Genomic DNA, 10,427 nt, shown 5'->3' with positions numbered 1-10,427 from the left:
AATGTTTTTATGAATCTTTTCAAGTTTCACAACAGCCTTTCTATAGCAGGGAAATCATAATTGCCCGCTGTATTGCAAAAGTGGCTGAACCATTGTCGTGTACAGCCTCAACATGACCTCTCAACTCCTATACTCAATGTACTGATCTATAACAGCAAGCATACCAAATGCCTTCTTCATTAATCTACCTACAGCTCCACTTTCAAGGAGCTATGAACCTGCACGCCAAGGTCTCTATGTTCAGCAACACTCCCCAGGACCTTACCTTGAAGCATACAAGTACTGACCTGATTTGCCTTTACAAAATGCACCTTACATTTATCTAAATTAAACTCAATCTGCCATTCCTTGGCCCATCTGATTAAGATCCTGTTGTACTCTGAAGTCACTCTCTTCACTGTCCACTATACCACCAATTCTGAACCAAAATATATCACACTTAGGCACCTGTCGTGAAGACGGACTATAAATATTCAAATCACAGCATTACCAACTTGAAACTGACCAGTTCCAAACTGACTGTGTTTCCTGTCTTTTATTCAATCTTTTACCTAGCTGTCACTTTATCAGTGCTACATCCATGCTTCTGTATTAACCCCAATTAGTCATAGATAGAGTCATAGAGATGTACAGCATGGAAACAGACCCTTCAGTCCAACCTGTCCATGCCGACCAGATATCCCAACCCAATCTAGTCCCACCTGCCAGCACTTGGCCCATATCCCTCCAAACCCCTTCTTATTCATATACCCATCCGAATGCCTCTTAAATGTTGCAATTGTACCAGCCTCCACCACATCCTCTGGCAGCTCATTCCATACACGTACCACCCTCTGCATGAAAAGTTGCCCTGTTGGTCTCATATCTTTCCCCTCTCACCCTAAACCTATGCCCTCTAGTTCTGGACTCCCCGACCCCAGGTAAAAGACTTTGCCTATTTATCCTATCCATGCTCCTCATAATTTTGTAAACCACTATAAGGTCACCCCTCAGTCTCCAACACTCCAGGGAAAACAGCCCCAGCCTGTTCAGCCTCCCTAAAGCTCAAATCCTCCAACCCTGGCAACATCCTTGTAAATCTTTTCTGAACCCTTTCAAGTTTCACAACATCTTTCCGATAGGAAGGAGGCCAAAACTGCACGCAATATTCCAACAGTGGCCTAACCAATTGTCCTATACAGCCGCAACACGACCTCCCAACTCCTGTACTCAGTACTCTGACCAATAAAGGAAAGCATACCAAACACCGCTTTCACTATCCTATCCACGAGCGACTCCACTTTCAAGAAGCTATGAAACTGCACTCCAAGGTCTCTTTGTTCAGCAACACTCTCTAGGATCTTACCATTAAGTGTATATGTCCTGCTAAGATTTGCTTTCCCAAAATGCAGCACCTCGCATTTATCTGAATTAAACTCCATAAAATTCTATGCATCCTGCTTTAGAGTAATGGCCACTTTTATCAAATACTTTTTAAAAATCCAAAAACCCAAGACTTTCTTTACTCAGCCTAGAAGTAAACACTGGTGCATCTTTGTGCGCACATTAGAGAAGTGAACTTGAATCTAGCCTCCCAAGTCAGCACCCAAACTCTTTCCACTTGCCATAGCTGACACACACAAAAACCTTTGCTTGATGTCTCTGCCATTTCCTTGCTCCCCACATTTACTTTCAGCAACTGATTCCATTTTACATATTTACAGAAGCCGGTTTTCATTTTTTCTAGATTTATGCATGCAATTTCCTCCACCAATCTTTTCTGTCCTTTGCTGAATTTTAAAATCCACCCAAGTCTCAACTTGATACATTTCATTTAATCTAAATCAAACCTCACAACATCACATGGTTGGACTGTTTATCCTGTTTCATAGTTATTCCACAATACAGGAGGCTTTGGAGAAAAGTGCAGAATGCTACCTGGGTTAGAAAGACACAGGTTTGAGGAGAGGAAAGGCGGTGGGGAGGGAGGTTGGGGGGGGTGACAGCAGGTGAGATGTGTGACAGGGTGAGGGGAGTTGACTGCAGGGCAAAAGTGGGGTGAGGGGCAAAAGGCAGGTGAGGAGGGGGAAAAGGGGGTATGGAGAAAAGGGGGTGAGGGGAAAGGGGGAGAGGAGTGGGGAAGAGGACGGGGTGAAGGGGAGGGGAGGGAAGGGGGGTGAAGGGGAGGGGAGGGAAGGGGGGTGAAGGGGAGGGGAGGGAAGGGGGGTGAAGGGGAGGGGAGGGAAGGGAAGGGGGGTGAAGGGGAGGGGAGGGAAGGGGGGTGAAGGGGAGGGGAGGGAAGGGGGTGAAGGGGAGGGGAGGGAAGGGGGGTGAAGGGGAGGGGAGGGAAGGGGGGTGAAGGGGAGGGGAGGGAAGGGGGGTGAAGGGGAGGGGAGGGAAGGGGGGTGAAGGGGAGGGGAGGGAAGGGGGGTGAAGGGGAGGGGAGGGAAGGGGGGTGAAGGGGAGGGGAGGGAAGGGGGGTGAAGGGGAGGGGAGGGAAGGGGGGTGAAGGGGAGGGGAGGGAAGGGGGGTGAAGGGGAGGGGAGGGAAGGGGGGTGAAGGGGAGGGGAGGGAAGGGGGGTGAAGGGGAGGGGAGGGAAGGGGGGTGAAGGGGAGGGGAGGGAAGGGGAGGGAAGGGGGGTTAAGGGGAGGGGAGGGGAGGGAAGGGGGTGAAGGGGAGGGGAGGGGAGGGAAGGGGGGTGAAGGGGAGGGGAGGGGAGGGAAGGGGGGTGAAGGGGAGGGGAGGGAAGGGGGTGAAGGGGAGGGGAGGGGAAGGAAGGGGGGTGAAGGGGAGGGGAGGGAAGGGGGGTGAAGGGGAGGGGAGGGAAGGGGGGTTAAGGGGGGGGAGGGGAGGGAAGGGGGGTGAAGGGGAGGGGGGGAAGGGGGGTTAAGGGGAGGGGGGGTTAAGGGGAGGGGGGGTGTGGAGGGGGTGTGGAGGGGAGGGGGGGGTGGAGGGGAGGGGGGGAAGAGGGTTACGAAGGGATGGTTTGTGAGGGTAAAGACCCCAGAATCTCCTACAACTTCCGGGCGGTGGAGGGGGGGGGTGTATTCGCCCAGGCCCAGGCCCTAGGCCTCACTCACCCGCTCCGACAACCGACCCGCGAACAGAGAACGACGGGTCGGGGACCGGAAGCCGGTGTCCCTGACTCAACCGTCCTCCCGGACCGGAAGCCGGTGCCCCCCTCTCCCCTGCTCAAAACCCTCCCCCTCGCAACTCCCCGAAACCACCTCAAGACAACGCACCGGCCTGACCGGAAGTCCCCTGGCGCCCCACTCAAAACCGTCCGGGGCCGCGTGTAACACCGAATAGACTCCCCAATTGGGCGCGATGTGTTGGTGTTGGGGCGGGGCCGGGGGGTGCGTGGGGGCGGGGCCGTGACCGGTTGGGGGCTAGGGGGCGGGGCTAGGGGGCGGGGCCGTGACCAGTGGGGGACTAGGGGCGGGGCCAGGGGCGGGGCCAGGGGGCGGGGCCGTGGCCGGGGGGCGGGGTTAGGGTGGCGACGCCCCCGTCGTCCTCCTGACCGCGGGAAGGCGCCAAAGGATCGCCCCGAACTTTCCAGACGCTTCTGGAACTTTCCAAAGCGGGAAGATCTGCTTTACTTTCGACAGACCCACAGCCACGATTATTTAAAAGTAGTTGGACGGTTTAAAAGGACTTTTTTTTCTCTCTCATAATGGTTCCAGAACACTCCACACGCTCCGTTGGATGATGTTCTAGAACATTCCAGAAAGGGATCCAGCCTTTACAAAGAAAACGGACAGAAAGGAACAGAGAAAAAAAAATCTTTCTCCACGAAAAAAAAATTCCCAGGGAAGGGATGGGAATGTTACGTTAAATTATTTCAGAACTGGATCCAGAGGGGAAACGTTCTGGTGTGTTCTAGAAGTTTCCAAAGTTAAAAATCACACAGCACCAGGTTATAGTCCGAGAGGTTTATTTGGAAGCACTAGCTTTCGCAGCGCTGCTCCTCCACTCTATGACTCTATAAATCGGAATTCCAAGTGGAAACTGGCTCGATTTGGTCGACAGAACATTCTGGAATATTCCAGGCAAAGATCCAGAACTCTCGAAGTCCAGTTCCAGGGAAATATACAGACCGTTCTAGAATATTCCAGGGGGCAGCATCCGAAACTCAGAGTGATAAGGTCCGAATCATTCCAGATTATTTCCAGGGAAAGATCCGGAACTCTCGAAGATTGTTTCCAGGGAAATAAAAGAATGTTCTAGAATACTCAGAGGAACATCTGAAACTCAAGGAGATAAGGTCTGCATCATTCCAGAATATTCTAGGGAACATCCAAAACTCAAGGAGTACGTTCCAGGGAAAGGTCTGGACTGTTCTGGAATATTCCAGGGGAATACCCCGACCCCTACAAGATCAGTTTTCAGGGATGCATTAGAACATTTTGGAAAATGTCATAAATAGATCCAGGGAATATTCAAGATTATCCTAGAAAATTGCAATTAAATTGTTCTTGAAAATTGCAAGTTGGGGGAGAGGGGGGAGGTTCCCAGAGCTCTATAAGATAGATTCCAGGGAAGATCTAGAACGTTCCAGAAAATTCCAGAGCTTTGCTGCAGATTTGGCGATTGCCAAAAAAAAACAGTCCAGGCACTCAAGGAAATGTCCAGACGTGATGGGATTTGACAAATTGAAAAAGGAAAATATTCCAGAATTTCACAGAGAAGGTGCATCAAAATTTTCAATTTTGAATCCAGGATTCATGAGGTTCCTTAAATTTGAATAGATTTACAAATGGGTTTCCTGGGAGGGAACTAGGAAGTTCTGAAAATTCCTGAAATCTCACACTTGCAGAACAAAACAGAATTTCTTCGGGGATTTCAACCTACCCTAGGATGTTCCTGATAAAATTGGAAATTTTCAGATCCTTCCCAATATAGGAATTTGCTTTCTTTCCTTTCTCCTTTGTAGATTTCATATCTGCTGCATCGTCTGCTGAAAATTCCAGGATTTGTAATTTAAATACCCAAAACTGAGACTTACTGTCCACGAGGCCATCCTACATCCAGTAGGAATGCTCTATCACTTCCCTGTGGGAGTAATGTTAAGGAGAATTGAGTGGCTGAATTTGCGACATTTTTAGTAAGTGCCACCTCAAAGTCAATGGCCGAGCCAAGATCCTAAGAATTTATTCATCGAAAATTTCAGAATTCAAATTGATCGTATATGCAGATCAGTCACAATCTCAGTAAATGTCAGAACAGACTTGACGATCTTAGTCTGTTCCAGTTGTTTTGCCTCACTTGGGTAGCGTGCTGGAAATCGAGCCCCACTATTTCTGGGGTCAGCACAAAAATTAAAGATTTTATGGAAGTACCCGGGATTCCAGTTTACCTGACTTTCACACCCGGGTTGACAGAAAGCACAGGCCAGGTTTCTGCATTTATTTCACAGTTAAAAATCACACAACACCAGGTTATAGTCCAACAGGTTTAATTGGAAGCACTAGCTTTCGGAGCGCTCTCCTTCATCAGATGGCGCAACCACCTGATGAAGGAGCAGCGCTCCGAAAGCTAGTGCTTCCAATTAAACCTGTTGGACTATAACCTGGTGTTGTGTGATTTTTAACTTTGTACACCCCAGTCCAACACCAACGTCTGCAAATCATATTTATTTCATGTCGACATATAGAAATAGAATTAGGTGTTATTGTCACATGTACTGGAGGAGTTCCGTGAAAGGTTTCCAGTTTGGCCTCTCATGACACCATCTTAGATGCAAAGTACCTAGGTACAAATCGTTGATACAAAAAGAGGAATAACTACTAAATAAAACTGATCCGATTACAACCCCCTTTAAACATACACAGAGGAAAGAAAAACATGGATGTTTTGGACGGAGGGAAAATTGAGAAAGCAGTTCAGTGCTTTCTGTTCACAGGGTCTGTTGAGACGGTTCTTGTGCTGATCAGAAAGCTGCTTCTCAATCTTCCTTCACCGGAGGTTTTCATTGATTTGAAGGAGGCTGGTTCATACTTTAAAATGTCTCTGACTCTTAAAAGTCACACCTTACAGCACTGCTAAAAGACAGCACGGTACCTCAGTGGTTAGCACTGTTTCCCTCATAGTGCCAGGGACCCAGGTTCGATTCCAGCCTTGGGTGACTGTGTGAAATTTGCACATTCTCCCTGTGTCTGCATGGGTTTCCTCCCACAGTCCAAAGATGTGCAGGTTAGGGTGGATTACCCAGGGAAATGCAGGGATAGAGTATGGGGACGGGTCTGGGTTGGATGCTCTTCAAAGATTCTATGTGGACTTGATGGGCCAAATGGCCTGCTCCCACACTATAGGGTTTCTTGAAATGAATCTCATCAAATACATAAACGTTTTTTTGGTTTATTCTGAAACATGGATAAATTGGTGGTAAAAGCCTCTCTCGTAAAAACAAATCTGTAGGGTTAAAGAGGCTTTTGATGCAGAGAACACAAAAAGCTCCTGAGCTGGTGGTGATAAATGGCTTCTCCCCATTCTCGTTCACAACCCCCAAGCAGTTCAGCTGCTTGAGAACCTATCACATAGTTGTTGTCAGTTGAAGGCCTTTGTCATTGATAACTGGACAATAGTCCACAGACCTGTTGCCCGACTGAATCTTCATTTGTACTCACCCTTGCCTGCACTGTGTCTGCATCTTCTCCAACTACTGTTTGAAGCAGCAGCTGTGTAAACAGTACTTCCAATGAGTGTCAAGTTGCTTGCTTTCAAAGAACGTGCAGTAGTTCCTCAGCAATCCTTGGTTTTTAAAACAGATTGTTTCCTGTTTCAGTCCACATTTAAAAGTACAGAATAATGAAAAGACGTACATTATTCTGTGTAATAGGCTTGAGGGGCTGAATGGCTTTCTCGTGTTTGTGTAGCAGACTGAAGGAGGGGCTGAATGGACTCTTTCTGTAACGAACTGAATGGTCTCCTGTTCTAATGTAATCGGTTCATACAGGCTGAATGACTCCTTGTGTAGCAGGCTCGAGTAGGGCTAAAATGTCTCCTCCTGTTCCTGTATGGCAGGCTGAAGAGAGGCTGAATGGCCTACTCTTGTTCCTGTGTAAGAAGTTCAAAGAGGGGACTGAATGGGCTTCCTATTCCTGCACAACCGGTTTGATAAGGAACTGAACAATCTCCTCATTTTCCTGTGTCAAAGGCTCAAGGTCGCTGAATGAGCCTCCTCCTGTTCCTGTGTAACAAGGTTGAGAATGGGTTATGTTCCTAGGTAACAAACCTGAGAGGCTGAATGGCCCTTCTCCTATTCCTGTGTAACATACTGTGAGAAGGGGCTGAATGGCCTTTTTCAGTTACAATGTAGCAATCACTGATGGAGTTGAATGGCCTCTTCCTGTCCCTGTTTCTGTGCAACAGCCTGAAGGGTTTCAGTACACTCTTTCTGATCACATATAAGAGATTCAAGAAGGGCTGAATGGCTTCCTCTTGATCTTGTACAATGAGGCTGAATGTGCTCATCTTTATGTGTTGAAAAATGTGTTGCTGGAAAAGCGCAGCAGATCAGGCGGCATCAAAGGAGCAGGAGAATCGACGTTTCGGGCATAAGCTCTGAAGAAGGGCTTATGCCCGAAACGTCGATTCTCCTGCTCCTTTGATGCTGCCTGACCTGCTGCGCTTTTCGAGCAACACATTTTTCAGCTCTGATCTCCAGCATCTGCAGTCCTCACTTTCATCTTTATGTGTAGCAGGCTCAAGTAATGAGTGGCCTTTTTCTCTTTTATCATTCATACATTGCTGGCTGGCCCAGCATTTATTAGAGCCACAGAGATAAGCAGAACTGAAGCTTGGTCCAACTCCTCCATGCTGACCAGTTATCCTAAATTAATCTAGTCCCATTTGCCAGCATTTGGCCCACATCCCTCTAAACCCTTCCTGTTCATATACCAATCCAGATGCCTTTTAAATGTTTTAGTTGTGCCAGCTACCACCTCTTCCTCTGGCAGCTCATTCCATACACACCTCTGTGTAACAAAAGTGCCCTTTTAAATGTTACCCCTCTCAACTTAAACCTATGCCCCTCTAGTTTTGGACTCCACTACCCTTGGCTATTCACCCTGTCGCTACTTGCCATGTTGAAGGTGATGGTAAGCTGCCTTCTTTAACCACTGCAATCCTTGATTAACAGGTTCAAAGGGACAGAATGGCCTTCTGCAGGTTTTTGTATAACAAAGGGCCTCCTTCTCTTCTGTGAACCAAACTCGAGGGGGCCACTTGTTCTTGTGAGACAAGTTTGAGAGGCTGAATGGGCTCCTCCTGTTCTTTATGTAACGCACTCAAAGGGCCTGGCTGGCTTCCTTTTGATCCTGTGCAACATTTGAAGAGTTGAATGGGCCTTCTTCTTATCCTGTGTGACATCCTTAAGGAGGCGAATGGCCTCCTGTGTTAGACCCAGAGAGAAGAACAAAGAGATGTCCTGAACATTTCGGTACCAGGATTATTGTGACTTCTAAATGTAACAGAACATACAACCAGTCGATTGTGAATATGGGTTAGAAAGCAGAGACAAACAAAATTGAATATTGTGTTCCAGATTTATTGAAACTGTCTTAGAAATCATGAATTATCCAGACTAAAGTCCCCGGTTTTACTGATTTATCTTTAAACATTTACTGTGTTTTTTTTATTTGATTGGATATATTGTCAAATGTACCCAGGTACAGTGAAAATTTTTGTTTTTCATGCAGTACAGGCAAATCATGCAAAGGTCACAACGTGATTGAACAAGAGCAAGGAATACAAAGGTATGGCTGCTAAGAAGGTGAATTGAGGTTTAAAAGTGCAGAATAATTGTAAAAAATGTGAGAATAAGATCTGCTGTGAGAGCCCACAAAGGGTCGGCCAGTGTCAGTGAATATTGAAGCAGAAGTAAATTGTTATCTGAGACCATTGCTGATCTCATGTCTCCCACACTGTCTAGAAATCAATCTTGGACTTGATCAGAGATTAATCAGCTAGCTAGGAAACTTGAGAGGGTTCAGAAAAGATTTACGAGGATATTGCCAGGGTTGGAGGGTGTGGAGGGATATAGGGAGAGGCTGCATAGGCTGAGGCTATTTTCCCTGGAGCTTCGGAGGCTGAGGGGTGACCTTAGAGAGGTTTATAAAATCACGGGAGGCATGGATAGGGTAAATAGTCAAGGTCTAGATTAGAATGATGCAGGTCAGGCAGCATCCAAGGAGAAGGAAAATCAACTTTTCGGGCAAAAGCCCTTCCTGATGAAGCATCACTCTAATCTCGACTCTGATCTCCAGCATCTGCAGTCCTCACCTTTGCCTAAATAGTCAAGATCTTTTCCCTGGGGTGGAGGAGTCTAGAACGAGAGGGCATAGGTTTAGGGTGAGAGGGAGAAGATTTAAAAGCGACCTAAAGGGCAACATTTTCATGTAGAGGGTGGTGCATGACTGGAACAAGCTGCCAAGGAAGTAATGGAGGCTGGTATAATGACAACATTTTAAAGGCATCTGGATGGGTATATGAATAGGAAAGGTTTAGAGGGATGTGAACTAATGCTGGTAAATGGGACAAGATTTCTTTAGGATATCTGTTCAGCATGGATGAGTTGGACCGAAGGTTATGTTACACGCTGGAGAGTGAAAGAAGTCCTAGTGAAAGTGAAAGAAATCCAAGTCTATCCAGCCTCTCCCAAACTACCCTCCATTCCCAGCAACATCCTGGTAGATCTTCTAAACCCTCTCTAGCTTAATAACTTTATGGAGGTGCCAGTTTTGGACTGGGGTGGACAAAGGTAAAATCAGACAACACCAGGTTATAGTCTAACAGGTTTATTTGGAAGCACTAGCTTTCAGAGTGCTGCTCCTTCATCAGGTGGCTGATCCTGCCCCACTAGCTACCTGATGAAGGAGCAGCACTCCAAAAGCTTGTACTTGCAAGTAAACCTGTTGGACTATAACCTGGTGTTGTGTGATTTTTAGCATAATAGTAGTCTTCCTATAACAGGGCAACCAGAACTGGAGACAGTACTTGAGGAGACGCCTCACCAATATCCGGTACAACCTCAACATGTCTCCCCAACTCCTATACTCAAAAGTCTGAGCAATTAAGGCAATCATGCTAAATGCCTTTTAACCATGAACTTTTACAAGACAGAGCAGATGGCACAAACCTTTCCCTACTTGTGAAAGTGTCAAGAAAGAGACAACACTGATTGAAAGTAATTCTCAAAAGAAGCTAAAACAGTATAAAATTGCATCATGTAAGTAGTTTAAGGTCTGAAATGCACTGTTTGGAGGGCACGTTCAGTTGAACATTCAGAAGGGAAATTCAGCTGTTACCTCGTTACGATCCTGGACCAGAACATAACTTTTATGTTACAAACTTGCTAGGGACTAGTGGCTTTTATTTTCAAAGTAGTCATGGTGTGTGATGTCTGGGCACATAAACCAAGAGAATAAAGCCACAAGATTCCACTATG

The 10,427-nt window shown here is 46.9% G+C and overlaps 1 protein-coding gene across 2 annotated transcripts in view; it reads right to left on the bottom strand.

Moving 5' to 3' along the window:
* Positions 1-3,342, bottom strand: part of prpf3 (PRP3 pre-mRNA processing factor 3 homolog (yeast)) — a 23,237-nt gene extending 19,895 nt beyond the window's left edge. Inside the window, exon 1 of one of the 2 annotated variants that reach the window (XM_087985024.1) lies at positions 3,223-3,342. The gene's annotated coding sequence lies outside the window, so the exon portion shown is untranslated. Of the gene's footprint in view, positions 1-3,060; positions 3,161-3,222 lie in introns of those variants that run through there. The other variant, XM_087985023.1, reaches the window with a different exon arrangement.
* Positions 3,343-10,427: the final 7,085 nt, after the last annotated feature.

Source organism: Chiloscyllium plagiosum, unplaced genomic scaffold (genome assembly GCF_037043375.1).
Source record: "Chiloscyllium plagiosum isolate Xiang-an unplaced genomic scaffold, Cpla_swu_hap1 HiC_scaffold_50, whole genome shotgun sequence".
Classification (NCBI taxonomy): Eukaryota; Metazoa; Chordata; class Chondrichthyes; order Orectolobiformes; family Hemiscylliidae; genus Chiloscyllium; species Chiloscyllium plagiosum.
The sequence above is the reverse complement of the archived record's forward strand: the minus strand, read 5'-3'. Positions and strand labels throughout refer to the sequence as shown.